Below are 15,042 nucleotides of genomic sequence, written 5' to 3' on the forward strand. Positions count from 1 at the left end.
TGAAGGAGGGGGGGTTGAAGGGGAAAGGTGGACCATGAATCATGTAACCATGTTAAAAATGAATATTAATAAATGTTAAAAAAAATAGTGCTACTGCTAATGTGGACAATAATAAAAATATCAATAATAAAAAAAAATATTCTCAAAATGCATAGAATAATTTAGACCAGGCAATGGAATATTTGTGGAGATCCAATTACAAATTATTACTTTAAAAATAAAGAAAATTTAAACAATTGGAGGCGTATTTAGTATTCATGGGTCACTCTTTCCAATATAATTGCAAGGACAATAAAAATGGCAAAACTACCAAAATTCATTTAGAGATTAAGTGTTATCCCAATAAAACTTCCAAGTAGACATTTTAAAGAAGAATAATAATATTTGTCTGGAGGAACAAAAGATCTAAAATATTAAGAGAAATAATGAGAAAATAGGAATAAAAGGGACTATCTTTAAGACCTCAAAATATACTATAATACATTATCAAAACTCTTTGATGTTTGTCAAAAATATAAAAATAGATCAATGAAACAAACTTCTCAAGAAATTAAAAATAAAATATAATTGAACTCAAAAATTTGAACTTCTATAAACCTGAAAGTATCATACAAAAGAAAAAACTCAATTGACAAGAGTTACTAGAAAAACAAGAAATCAACATGTTATAAATCAAGTCTACATCATGATGGTACATTACATAGTATAATAAATTCAAAACTGATATGAACTGAATACTAAAGATAATACCAGGACAATTAAAAGAGATCCAAATGAGGTACATTTCATGGCTGATCTTCTTAACCAAGGAATAGAGTCAATTACAAAATATATAAATAAATTTCATGAAAGGGAAAGTCTTTTCAAGAACAAAATACTACAAAGATGGGGAAAGTGGAAATCTAAGAAATATATTATATGAAAGGAAAATATTATATGACAATATTTTTGACATTTCTACAGATTTGAAATGATGGGATTAAAATAATCCATAAATGACTAGGGTCCATAAATCCATAAAGGGTCTGGCAATTTCTACATTAAAGAATCAAATGGCATGGAATATGGTATTCTGGAAGGCAAAAGATTTGGGTTTACAACCCAGTCACCTATCCAGCAAAACTGAGTATATTCTTTCAGGGGGCAAAAATGGACATTTAATAAGATAGAATATTTCCAAGCATTCCTGAGAAATAAGCCAGATTTAAACAAAAAAATTTGAAATTCAGGCACAAGACACAAGAGAAGCCCAAAAAGGTAAATTAGAAAGAGAAAATTTAAGGGACTCATTAAAGTCAAAATGTTTATATGTCTATATAGAAAGAGGATATCTGTAATTCTCAAAAATTACTCTTAGTAGATTAGAAGATAGAAGGAATTTACTGAGAAAGAGGGTGGGGAAATGAGCTGATTATGATAATATGATGGATATGACAATATAAGATGATATGATGTGCATGTAAATGTGATGTCATGAAACAATTTGTATGTATGATATGTATGTATATGAATGATATGTAAAAGAAATCAAGCAGTAAAAAATAGGATTGCACTGAGAGAAAAGGGAAGGGAGAGATAGAATGGGGTAAATTATATAATATAAAGAGGTGTGAAAGATCATTATAGAGTGTGGACGATAAGGGTGGTGATGGGCAATGTTTAAACTTTACTCTCATCATAACTGGCTCAGAGAGGGAAAAACAAGTAAACTCAATGGGGTATAAAATTCTACCTTGACCTACAGAGAAGTAGAAGGGAAATAAGACAAGGGAAGGCAGAAGTAATGGAGGGAGGGAGAAGTGGGGAGGGAAGGACAAAAAGCAAAATACTGGTGAGAAGGAAGAGAATAAAAGGGAATAGAACAGGATCTAAAGGGGATAATATGCTGGAGGGCAATACACAGTTAGTAATTATAACACTGAATGCAAATGAGGTGAACTCATCCATAAAAATGGAAGTGGATAGCAAAGTGCATTAAAAACCAGAATCCTACTATAAGTTGTTTACAAGAAACACATCTGGACAATTTCAGAAAGAAATTAAAAGGATCTCTTTGCTGGCTCTAAGTGCAGAATCATAGACCCAGGTTGAAGTCCCAGGTTGAGGAGGAGCACTAACAGATACCAGTGCTTATGACCACAGAGGAGCAGGTGACCCTGGTCATATTTCTAAAGTGGAAAAGAGTGTGTCTGGTAGCTCACAGAACAGGACAGTATTAAACTTTCCTTAGTTCAGACCACCTTCAAAGAAAAGAAAAATTATAGATTTCCAGAGGTAGTTCTGAAAGCAACTGCACAAAAAATATGAAGCTTGTGGAATAGTGCTCACCACAGGAATGAAGTCCCACTGGTAACAGTTTTTTTTAATGAAAAGATAAGAAAAAGGCTAGAAAATAAGCAAACACAAAAAGGAAACAATATAGAAAGTTATTTTAGTGACAGAGAAGAGTAAAATACAAACTCAGAAGAAAATGAAAGGTTTTTTTTAATTTTTGTTTTTGTTTTTTGCTGTATCTAGAGCCTCCAAGGAAAAAAAGAATTGGTCTTAAGATCAAAAAGAATTAATGAAGGGTCCTAAAAGGTTTTTAAAAATAAAATAATAGAGGTAGAAGAAAAATTAGAAAAAGAAATTAGAGCAATGCAAGAAAATCATGAAAAAGAGTCGGCAAAGGAGGCACAAATAAATACATAAGAAAATAATATTTTAAAAAACAAAATAGGCCAATTGAGAGAAGAGGCACAATCCACTAAAGAGAACTTCTTAAAAATTATAATTGATTAAATGGGAAAAATATACAAAACTTCAGTGAAGAGAAATCCTTAAAAGACAAATTTGATTATATGGGAAGAAGTCACAAAAATTCACTGAGGAAAAGAACTACCTAAAAAGTAGAAATAGTCAAAAAATTGAAAAGGTGGTACAAAAACTCATTGAAGAAAATAAGTTTCTAAAGATTAGAATTGCACAAGTGGAAACTAATGACTCCATGGGAAATCAAGAAAGAATCAAAGTCAAAACAAAAAAAAAAATAGAAGAAAATGTGACATATATCATTGTGGGGGAATGGCTTGGAAAATGGGACCAGGAGATATAATCTAAGATTCTTAGACTACCTGAAAGACATGATCAAAGTAAAAAAAACACCCAAAAGCTTAGATATCATCTTTCAAGAAATTATCAAGGAAAATAACGTTATGCTCTAGAAATAAAAGGTAAAATAGAAATTGAAAGAATTCACTGATGACCTCTTAAAGGAGATCATAGGAATATTATAGCCAAATTCCAGAATGCTCAGGTCAAGGAGAAAATACTGCAAGCAGCCAAAAAGAAACAATTCAAATATCATGGGGCCATAGTCAGGGTAATAAAAAATGTAGCAGTTTCTACATTAAAGGATTTGGAGAGTCTGGCATATAATATTCTAACGGGGGGAAGTGAGGACTTCAATCAAGAATCACTTACTCCACAAAACTGGGCATAATCCTTCAGGGGAAAAAGTGGGCATTCAATGGAATAAAGAACATCCAAATATTCCTGATGAAAATATCAGAGTTGCATGGAAATTTTAGCTCTCAAATAACAAACTCAACAGAAGCATAAAAAAAGTAAACAGGAAAAAGAAATCAAAGACATTAAACAAGGCTAAACTGTTTGCATTCCTACATGGGAAAATGATTCTTGTAACTTCTAAGTTTCCTAAGTTATCATCATTAGGGGAGTTAGAAGGGATACTCCTTCCCTATATAGACAGAAGGCAAGGGAATGAGTTGAATATAATAGGATTGTATCCAAAAACAAATTTAATGGATGATAGAGGAATACATTAGGAGAAGGGGGAAGGAAGAAATAGAATATAGTAAGTTATCTCTCATTAAAGAGGCATGGAAAAGCCTTTATAGTGGAGAGGAACATGGGGAAAGTAGGAAGGGGAACACTTAAACATTACTCATTGGAATTAGCTCAAAGAGGGAAGACCATATACAGTTGATTGAATATAGAATTCTATTTTACCCTAAAGGAAAGTAGGAGGGGAAGGGGAATGGAGGGAGTTCTGACAGAAAAAAAGGCAAGTAACATACTGTCGTAGTCAGGAGCTAAATAATTTTAAGGATAGACAGAAAAGAGAAAGAAATGTATAAATGGGAGGTAAATAGGACAGAGAGTAATAAAGTGTAATCATAGTGCTGGAAAAAAAATTTGCAAGTCTCTCTAATAAAGTCTTCATTTCTCAAATATATAATTAATGAAATGTATAAAATATGTCATTCTCCAATTGATAAATGATCAAAGGATATGAACAGGCAGTTTTCAGATGAAGTAATTGAAGATTTCTTGTCATGTGATAAAATACTCTAAATCAATAGTAATGAAAGAAATAAAAATTAAAAGAACTCCAAGATACCACTCCATTTCTATCAGATTGGTTATTATGACAGAAAAGGAAAATGACAAATGTTGGAGGTGGTGTGGGAAAATTGAGACAATAATGCACTGTTGGGGGTGTTATGAACTGATTCAACCATTCTGTAGAGCACTTTGGACCTATGCTGAAAGTGTTATAAAAAAAAAAAGTACATGCCCTTTGACCTAGCTATTCCTTTACAAGGTTTGTATCCCAAAAAAATTTTTTTCAAAAAGGAAAATGACATATAAATGTGAAAATATTTAAGGCAGTTCTTTTTTGTGGTGGTAAAAAATGGGAAAGTGAGAGGATATCCATTAACTAGGGCAGTGATGGGCAAACTACAGCCCATGGGCCAGATGTGGGCCCCCTGAAATGTTCTGTCTGGCTTCTAGACATTATTCCTAATCTGATGAATACAATGAATAGGATACAATACAATGAAACTTCGAAAGAGTTGCCTTAGAAACAGACTGACAGATGAGCATTTCCTTTCCTTTCAACCCCCTCTTTAAAAAGTTTGCCCATCACTGGTCTAGGTAATGGCTAAGTAAGTTATAGTATATGATTTTAATGGAATACTATTGTGCTTTGAAAAAATGATGAGCAGGAGGACCTCAGGAAAAAAAATTGGAAAAACTTAGACAAAATGATACAGAGTGAAGTAAACAGAACCAAGAGAACATTATACACAGTGATAGCAATATTGTGAATGATTTAGCTATTTTCAGCAATACAGTGATCCAAAACAATCCCAAAGGACACATGTGGTTTTTTTTTAAAAAGTGATCTTCTTCCAGAGAAAAATCTAATGCACTCTAACTAAATCCAGACCAAAAAAAGTTTTTTTAACTTCATTAATTTCTTTTGCTCAAATTTCTTTCTACAAAAAGGATCAATATGGAAAAATGACTTACAGAACTGCAAATGTAAAATCTTTATGAAATTGCTTACCATCTCATCAGGAGTGAAGGGAAGGATAGATGAAGGGAGAAAATTTGAGACACAAAACTTAAGCAAATGTTAAAAAATTACTTTTGCATGTAATTGGGTAAAATAAGATATAAAAATATTCTTTACATTTTTTTAAAAAAGAATGTGTGGGGGGCAGCTGGGTAGCTCAGTGGATTGAGAGCCAGGCCTAGAGACGGGAGGTCCTAGGTTCAAATCAGGCCTCAGACACTTCCCAGCTGTGTGACCCTGGGCAAGTCACTTGACCCCCATTGCCCACCCTTACCACTCTTCTACCTTTGAGTCAATGCACAGAAGTTAAGGGTTTAAAATAAAAAAAAAAAAAGAATGTGTGGTTCAGAGTTGATAGAATAGCCAAAAGAAATACAGGAACCTCTTCTTCCCTCCTCCTCCCCCCACAAAAAAAACCCTCCTAACAACCTCAAAGAAAAGCACAGCTTTGGGCACAAATTCAACTAGAATTCCTGGAAGAGATAGAGCAAGAGTTTCTAAAGAATTACAAATATTTTTTTAATGAAATGAAAGTTCTAAAGGAAAATTTGGAAAATAATTGAGTGCTATATAAAAATATTTGGGAAGGGAATTAACAGGTTGGCATGAGAGATGTGAAACCATTTTCCAAGCAAAAATATTCCTAAAAGTTAGAATAGACAAAACAGCTATTGTGTGTCTCATGTGTCCTCTCATATATATGAATGCCATTACAAGTCTCGTTTTTTATTTCAGGAAACTGAAATAGGCATAGGAGAGGCAACTTGTCTAAAGTGACACAGTTAGAAATTTATGAGATCAGATTTGAATTCAAATCTCCCTGACTCCAGAGCCCAGTACTTTTCCCATTTTGCCACCTAGCTGCCTCTAAATTAAAATCTCATGGTACATCTAATTTTTACCAATTGTCAGAATAGCTAAACAAATTTTGGTACATGGGTATAATTAAATATTATTATATTGTAATTATTGATTAGTTTGAAGAATTTAAGAAAGCATGGGAATATTTTTAGGAACTGATATAGGCCTTTATTAGACCCTGAAAAAGCAGAATTGTAAGCTGCAGAAAAAATTCATGATCTGTCCCAAGCAATACATATAAGAAGTATATTTGTGTATTTGTGAAGACAAGGGAAGAGTACAGATGAAAATCATGACTAGGAGAAAGTAAGTCATCTGAGCAAAGATTAGAGATCTCTCTCTGACTCTCAATAGTTATATATTACTAAGTAATAAGAGCCTACATTATGAGCAGGACTTTTTCCAGTGAAATCCTCATTCCCCTGTCTATGATAGTACCTGTATGATGTCTCCATAGGCTATTGTTATAGAATATATATACATACATATACATATATATATATATGAAGGGGATTAGAGATTATTTTCTCTAAATATCAACAATGAAAGAATTTTCATATTCCAAAAATTCCATTTTTCTTTTCCCAGAATTATATTCAACTTATAGGAATGGGAAAAAAAGGCCAGTTTACTTAAATGAAGAGTACATGGGGGCAGCTGGGTAGCTCAGTGGATTGAGAGTCAAGCCTAGAGACAGGAGGTCCTAGGTTCAAATCCGGCCTCAGACACTTCCCAGCTGTGTGACCCTGGGCAAGTCACTTGACCCCCATTGCCCACCCTTACCACTCTTCCACTAAGGAGCCAATACACAGAAGTTACGGGTTTAAAAAAAGAGTACATAAAGGATAATAGTAAATTAAAGATTAGAAAGGTAGGTTAGGGCCATGTTAAGAAGGAATTTAAATGCCCAGCTGAGGAATTTTCATTTGATGGTAGGTAGAATCCTTTTTTGCTCTCCCCTTTTCCTTCCCATCTTTGTTCTTTGCATCACTGTTGGCAATCTTGTTGTTGATGAGGTTGTGCAAGGCAACTAGTGAACAGATCAGTGATGCTAGGTATATCACCACCATTTGGTCATTGGTCTTCAGGTAAAATGCCTTGACAAATTCTTGCAGGTTGACATCAGGCAGCAAATTGAAGACATCCTGTAGATGGTAGATAATTTGGTGGTTGATAGGCAACTTGCCCATTGCCACTTTCTCCAGGTAGCCCCTGATGTCCAGAAGTTTGGAGTTCAATCCCTTTAAATCATGAACCTGATTCATAATACGCTGAAAAAAGGTGCTAACTGTGGTGTCTTTGATGTCTCAAAGCAGATGTTCCACTCCAATCTCTTCTGCTTCTTCTGCTCCAATTTCACTGGTCACATGTTAAAATGTCTTAGAGGTTGGAGCTCCATCATCATGAGCTTCTTCAACAGAAATATAAGCTTTTGTGGGCAGCCCCTGATCCTTTGGTTTCACATCAATAATTACCAGTACTGAGTCAGGACAGCATCTCTTCATGAGCTCATTGATAGAGATGTCATTCCTGTGAAGCTTTGGGCCTGTCGGGTACCACCCAAATATATGCAGAATATTAATGCAGTGTTGTCATGGGAAAATGTGTAAAGTGTTACTAATTGATACAACTGATAATGGATTAAATGTGTCTAACAAAATCTTGTACCACACACAATATGTTAGATTTTTTACTAATATGGTCTTCAGAGGAATAGTCTTTAGATATTTCAAGCCTTTGTTTTACTTACCCACTGGTACTCTATTCTGTGTTTTTTTCTCCTTTCAAAGAGGCATTAAAACACTCATACTACATAATCCATCCAAAGAGCAAACATAATTGGTTTTTTTAAAATTTTGTTTTGTAGTCACTGTATAATAGTCAAATTCCCAATATATTTCTTCTCATCTTACTTGGAATATTTGTTTCACACACTCAGTGCTGATTTGGACCAAATAAGTCAGTAAAGGCTGCAAACAATTCCACACTGCCTTTGGAGTGTGTCTGTATCCACATCTCAACAGCTTTAATTTAAGCTAATAAAAACCAGAGACTTGTGCCATGCATTATTTTGCATCAATGACTTCCCTGTGACAATGGTCACTTGCTATGAACTTCTGTGTATAGCTTTTTCCAATGGATTTGATCTTTGTATTTGTACAGTGGCTCAATGAAACATGTTGCCATGAATTGATATTGTAACCAATAAACAAGTGCTGGAAAAAAAATATCCACTGATATTTATTTAGCAAGTTATGGTCACAGGGGCAGTTAGGTGGGCAAAGTAGATGGAATCAAGCTTCAAACACTTACTAGCTGTGTGACCCTAGGAAAGATGCTTAACACTGTTTGCCCTAGTTTCTTCATCTATAAAATGAGCTGGAGAAGGAAATGATGAAGTACTCTCTACTATTTTTGTTAAGAAAACCCCAAATGGAGTCATGAAGAGTCAGGTAGGACTGAAATGACTGAACAACAGCAAGGTCATTTTAGAAAAAGTATTTTTGAAAAGTCACATTAGTAGCAGCCTGCAGGGTAAACTGAGGAGAGGAAAGAGGGGCAAGGCCAACTAGGAAGCTCTTATAATTTTCCAACCAATTATTAGGGAATCAGAAGCCTAAACTTGTGTGGTGGCCATTTCAGTAGAGAGAAAGGGATAGATTTGAATGAAGTAGCCTGGTATCAAAACCCTGAATCTGGAATCAGGAAGATCTGAGTTCAAATCTGCATCAAACAATTTATAATTATGTGACCCAGGACAAGTCATTTCATTTTTCTCAGTTTCTTCATCTGTAAAAGTGAGATTGAAATAGTGCATTTTAGGGTGATTCTAAGAATCAGGTGAGATAACATATGTAAAGCATTTTGCAAACATTAAAGTGTTACACGTATGCTTGCTACTATTTATGTCATGTTGGAGATAGAATCCACAAGACTTGGCATCTACTTGGGTATGTGGAGTAAGAGAGAATAGTCACTGCAAGACTACAAGTCTGATTGACCAGCAGGATAGTGATATCCTCAATTAAAATAGAGAATTTAGTTACAAGATAGGGTTAACATGAAAAGACGAAGTTTGTTTTGGACATACTGAGTTTAAAGTGTTAGTGAGACTCCCAGTTTGAAATGTTCAATAGGCAATTAGTGATTTGAGACTGGACCTCAGGAAAGGGCATATGGCTAGCTCTAGAAATCTGGGACCCATCTGCAAAGAGAAAATAATTGAATCCATGGAAGATATTGGGGTCATTCAGAGAGTATAGGGAGAGAAGAGAGAAGGACATAGAGCAGAGGCTTGAGGAACATCCAAAATTGGGGGCAAAGGGACACACTGAATGTTGATCCAGCAAACTAGACTAAGTAAAGATCAGATGTGTAGGCAGAGAACCAAGAAAGAATAGTATAAGAGGGGTTCACCTTAACTTTTTTTTTCTTCTCCTTTACATTGGCACATACTTTTTATATATACTTTTATATGGATGTGTGTAGATATGCATATATGCAAGCAGGCACATATAGACAAACACACACACGTGCCAACATTGTGTAAAAAAAATTCAAGAAGTTTCTGGAATGTTCAATCACTCACTTTTTATTTGTACATATTTGATTCTGGAACACCATTAGGAAAGAGATTTAATTCTTTATCCTTCCTTTAGGTGTTTGCATGGATCTTCTTTCAACTAGATGAGAAGGAATGGATAGGGCATTGGGATTGGAGCAAGAATGACAATTAGGTATTGTGTTTCCTTAGGTTGGATAAAAGGAAATTCAATGCAGACATGAAGAGAGAATTCAAGATGAATTGAGACAGAGTAAACCTCAGCTGACCATTAAGAAGTCAAGTCTGTATTGATTTCCCATGGAACTCACTAGTGATAGGAAGCTTGGTCAAAAAAAGGTAGCACAGAAACTTTTTGTTGAATAATTATCTGATTTTTTCCCTTTTCTGAAAATCGGTAGAAAACTGCAAGTCTTGTATAACACAAACAATATTTGAAATAGGATATTCATGGGGCTTAGCTCCAGGCCTGTTTCTAAAAGTGATTCCAAAGAACTATGCAAAAGGCAAATATGTAAAACTAAGGATGGCATCAGACTGCAGGACCTCTGAGGCCAAGAAATCCAGCTTCCTTATCCAATGCCAAAACTAGATATACTTCTGTCTCCAGGAAGAAGACTTATGCAGCTCTCTGTGGACTTCCAAATGATGTTTTGGTTTATAAATTCTTATTTTGTTGACCAGTCCTGACAGAATTATAGCCTGTCTTTGCAGCCCTTGATATTGTCAATCACACTCTTCTCTCCTGACCTCTAGACTTCCATTTCCAATTGTTTATTGAATACTTTCCCTGAATTTCCCATAGGCATCTTAAACTCAAGTCCAAAACTGACCTTGTTATCTTTATCCCCAAACCCTAACTCTTTCTAATTTCCTTATTGCTGAGAGTACTATCAACTTCCTAGTCACCCAGGCTTACAACCTGTGTCATTGTCAACTACACACTCTCAAAACCTCCTATTCATTATACTACCAAGCCCTGTCAACCTTACCTTCATAACACCTCCTAAATACGCCTTCCTTCTCTCCTTTGACATTGCTTCCATCTTAATGGAAGCCCACATCACCTCAAAGAGACTTATTACAATAGCTATAGGTAGGACTCTTGGCTTCAACTTTCTCCCAACTCCATTCCATCCTCCACTCAGCTGTCAAAGACTTTACTAAAAAGAAGGTATGGCCATGTCCCTCATCTATTCATCAAAACCCTAGAGTCAGATACAAAATTCTCTCCTTAGCTTTTATAACCCAGCTCTTTCCTATCTTTCCAGTCTTTTTTCACCTCACTCCCTTTACATTCTCCACTTCCTCTACAAGCCAGTGACACTGACCTCCTTGCTGTTCCTTTTCACAAGACATTCCATACTTTATGTTTTTTCCTTATCTATCCCACAGGCCTAGAATGGTTCCCCTCCTTGTCTCCATCTTCTCAATGCCATGATATTCTTATTTCCTTAGCTAAAATTCCACCTTCTGCAAGAAGAATTTCTCAATCTCCCTGAATGGTTAGGAGACTTTCTGTGCCAATATGTAATGTAATATTATTGTAGCATGATGACAACAAATGGAAATCATTGAATGAAACAGGGAAATACTTGTATGAAGTGATACAGAGTAAGGTAAATGATTCAAAGATAAGGGATATCAATTATAATATTAAATAGCAATGAAGCTAATTTTAAATCAAGAAATGATCATTAGCATTACTTTGTTAAAGTTAAAAGTATATTTCCTCAAAACTCTCTGTACCCCCTCCCTCTGATTAAATAGTAAAGACCTCTCCTCCCTAGACCACCCATTAAGGAGGGAGCCCAGATCAACTATCACTTCATTTCCCAATAGGCTTCAACCCTCTGGACTTGTCCAACATGCTTCCTCCCTAGGTATCTACTGTTTCCTTTTGGATGTTGGCTTGCCCCCATTAGATCATAAACTCCTTGAAGGCAGGGAATGGGTTTTGGGATGGGTTGGTTTTTTTTTTGTTTTTTTTTTGCCTTTCATTGTATCATCAGCCCTTAGCACAGCATCAAAGAAATGGAAGGATCTTAATAAATATTTATTGTCTGATAGATTTTGAACAAGCAATAAATTAGAAGACTGTATGTTTACATATGCTATTATCAGCTACATTCTTTCTTTTTACATTTAACTTAAATGTCTTGTAGGAAGGTACTTGATGTGTATCTGCACTTTAAATCAATAAAATTTCTAAGATGGTCATCATTGTCCTTTGTTCACATTTTTCTCTATTCCTAGAATGCCTTCCCCTTACCTTCTTCATTTCCTTCATATCCTTCAAGGCTCAACTTAGATAACAACTACTCCATGAAGCCTTCTCTGATACCTTTCCATTCTGAGTTTAAATAGCACTTTGTAGGATGATAAGAACTATCTTGACTATCTACATATCTGAAAGGAAAAGTTTTAATGACTTGGGTGAGGAACAGGGAGGAATACAAGATGAAACTGAGCTTATATTTGTAAAAGTATTCTAGTGACTTCAATGGGATGGATAAATATGGGGTGCCCTGGTTCTGAGGGGAAACTGATGGCTTCTGATTTGAACATCTTGAGTTTGGGGATAGCCAAATATATATGTTCATATTTGTGTCTTGCTTTATGCTACTAGAAATAGAGAATGGAATCTTAAAGAGAGGTTAATGGGTAAAGATATAGATATGGAAGTCATCTGCATGAAAATGGCAACTAAGTCACAGAAGTAGATAGCATCGTGAAGGGAAAATATATAAAAAGATAAAGCCAAGGAGAGTACTTTTGGGAATACCCACACTTCAAAAGTATACAGTTTCAGTACCTAATAAATATTTGTCATTTGGAGAGCAATCTGGAATTATATTCAAAGAGTACTAAAACTGTGTACCTCTTTTGGCCCAGCAATAGCATTATTAGGTTTATTTCCCAAGATAATTAAGGAAAAAGAAAAAGAAACTATATGTTCTAAAATACTTATAGCAGTTCACTTTCTGGTGGCAAAGAACTGGAAACTGAAAGGATGCTCATCAACTGGAGAATGTCTAAATAAATTATAAAAAATGTTTTTAAATATTTAAAAAATAAAAATACAACTGCTTGAATACATGGGTTGATGCAGACATGAGTGGGGATGTAGACTCGAAATGACCACACCAATGCAATTATCAATAATATGGAAATAAGTCTTAATCGCTGACACATGTTTAAACTAGTGGAAATGTGCATCAGCTATTGGGGGGGAATGAAGAGGGGGTAAAGGGGAAAGTAAAAACATGAGTCATGTAACCATGGAAAAGTTTTCTAAAAAAAATAAAATATTAAATAAATTGTGACATATAATGATACAATACTATTGTGCTATAAGAAATAACAAATGGGCTATTTTTTAAAAAACTTGGAAACATGAAATAATGAATAGTGAAACCAGCTGAACCAAGAGAACATTATATACAGCAATAGAAATAGGAGAATGACTTGTATATCACCATCTCCAGAGAAAAAACAGATAAATAAAAATAAGATAATATAAATATATATACATATATATAATCAAATAATGCCTTCTAAGTGGAGGAAGGGGAGGAAGGGAGAGAATAAGTTGAGTGTCTTTATATTTTAAACATTAAAAATTAGTTAATTTTTAAAATAAAGATAAAGTGGGACTCAAATGAAAGGATATGAAAAGACATCCCCATCCTACCTCTTCCTGGAAGTAGAAAGCTCATAGATGTTATACATTGTACTTATTTTCAGACTTGTTCAATGTAATAATCAGTTGTTCTCATTATTTTTTCATTCCTTAAGTCATATAGGATGGCTCTCAGGGAGCAAAAGGGAGAGGAATGGGATTGGAGGGCTAGGGGTCTTAAGGTGATGTAAGAAATATAATCTGAAAAAAATTACTTAAAAAGCATAAAAAAGAATGATTCACTAGCACCTAAAATTCAGCATTTTAGAAATTGAATGTCTTCCTCACAAAATATGCTCTTCCTCCCAATTTCAGTTTTCCTTTTGTGTCATTTTCTCCCAATCAGTCAAACTTTGAAGCCTCTGTCATCACTGGACCCAGGAGATGAGAAAGAAAGAAGACTCAACAAGTTACAAGTTGTGCTGAATCTAACTCCACTAACATTTCTATCATTTCTATTTTCTCCTCTAAAATAGAAACTGTCACATTTCAACCTTTATCACCTCTCAGCTAGTCTATCATAATGGAATTCTAGCTGTTTTTGCCACTTCTGGTCTCCCCACTCTCCAATTTATGCTTTACCCAGTTATATTATATATGTAACTAAAATACAAGTCTGAAAGGAGTTTTGTGCTTGAGAGCAGAATAATTGTTCCTGTGATGTTCATGAGAATTTAGAAAGCCTACATGACAACTGATTTAAATGGCACATACTAGAGTTATACAAAAGAATGGCACTGCCAGAGCTACCCACACCTGGCTCATTCCTCTGCTTCCTAAAATTTTAGACCAGTCACTTGTCACATTACAAGTCAATTCATTAACAAAGTGCATCATGTAAGTACTTTTTTTTGGTTATAAGACAACATCACAACCACATAAGAATAGTATACTTCCTTCTCTGTGTATACTCTCTGAGTAAACTCTCCCAAGACTGAGAGGAAACTCAATTGGCACTCACCTGTAATGGAGAGCTAAATTTATGCTTTGAAATACACTACAATTAACTAAAATGCAAAGTCCCTCTCCTATCTATTCTTTGAACTCATCACATTATTTGTATTCTTTTTTTCTTTGTCATGACTCTCCTGATTCATAGAATGCTTCACTCTTTATAGTCATCTCATTTATTGAAAAAAATCAGGCAGGATGAAACCCAAAGTGTTGAAAAATAAAATAAAATACTTCCATGTGGTTCCCTGTCAGCTTAGGAGTCACTATTCCCTTTTTCCTTTTAACATTCAGCCTTTCTGTGGTCTATTAAAAAACGTGAACAGCAGGGGACAAAAAAGATCAAATTGGACAAGTTTTAGAATGTGTGTACAGTCTCCCAACTGGCACTCCGAGGCAATAGATTTCCATAAGCATTCATTATTCTTATGAATAAGAAATGTGAACAAGGAAATTCCATATTTATTTTCATTCACCTCTAACAAATTTAGCAATTACTTATGAATTTTTCAAAAATAATATTCTGAAAAGTCCTTTTTTTACTTTGACAGAAAGCAAAGACACACACAGAGAGAGGTTTAAAAATCTTCTTAAAGAAAATATTTCTGGTTAAGACTAAAT

At 34.6% G+C, this 15,042-nt stretch overlaps 1 pseudogene; it reads right to left on the reverse strand.

The window, feature by feature from the left end:
- Positions 1-7,125: 7,125 nt before the first annotated feature.
- Positions 7,126-7,785, reverse strand: LOC123241186 (annotated as a pseudogene).
- Between the last annotated feature and the right edge of the window lie 7,257 nt (positions 7,786-15,042).

Source organism: Gracilinanus agilis, chromosome 3, assembly GCF_016433145.1.
Source record: "Gracilinanus agilis isolate LMUSP501 chromosome 3, AgileGrace, whole genome shotgun sequence".
Classification (NCBI taxonomy): Eukaryota; Metazoa; Chordata; class Mammalia; order Didelphimorphia; family Didelphidae; genus Gracilinanus; species Gracilinanus agilis.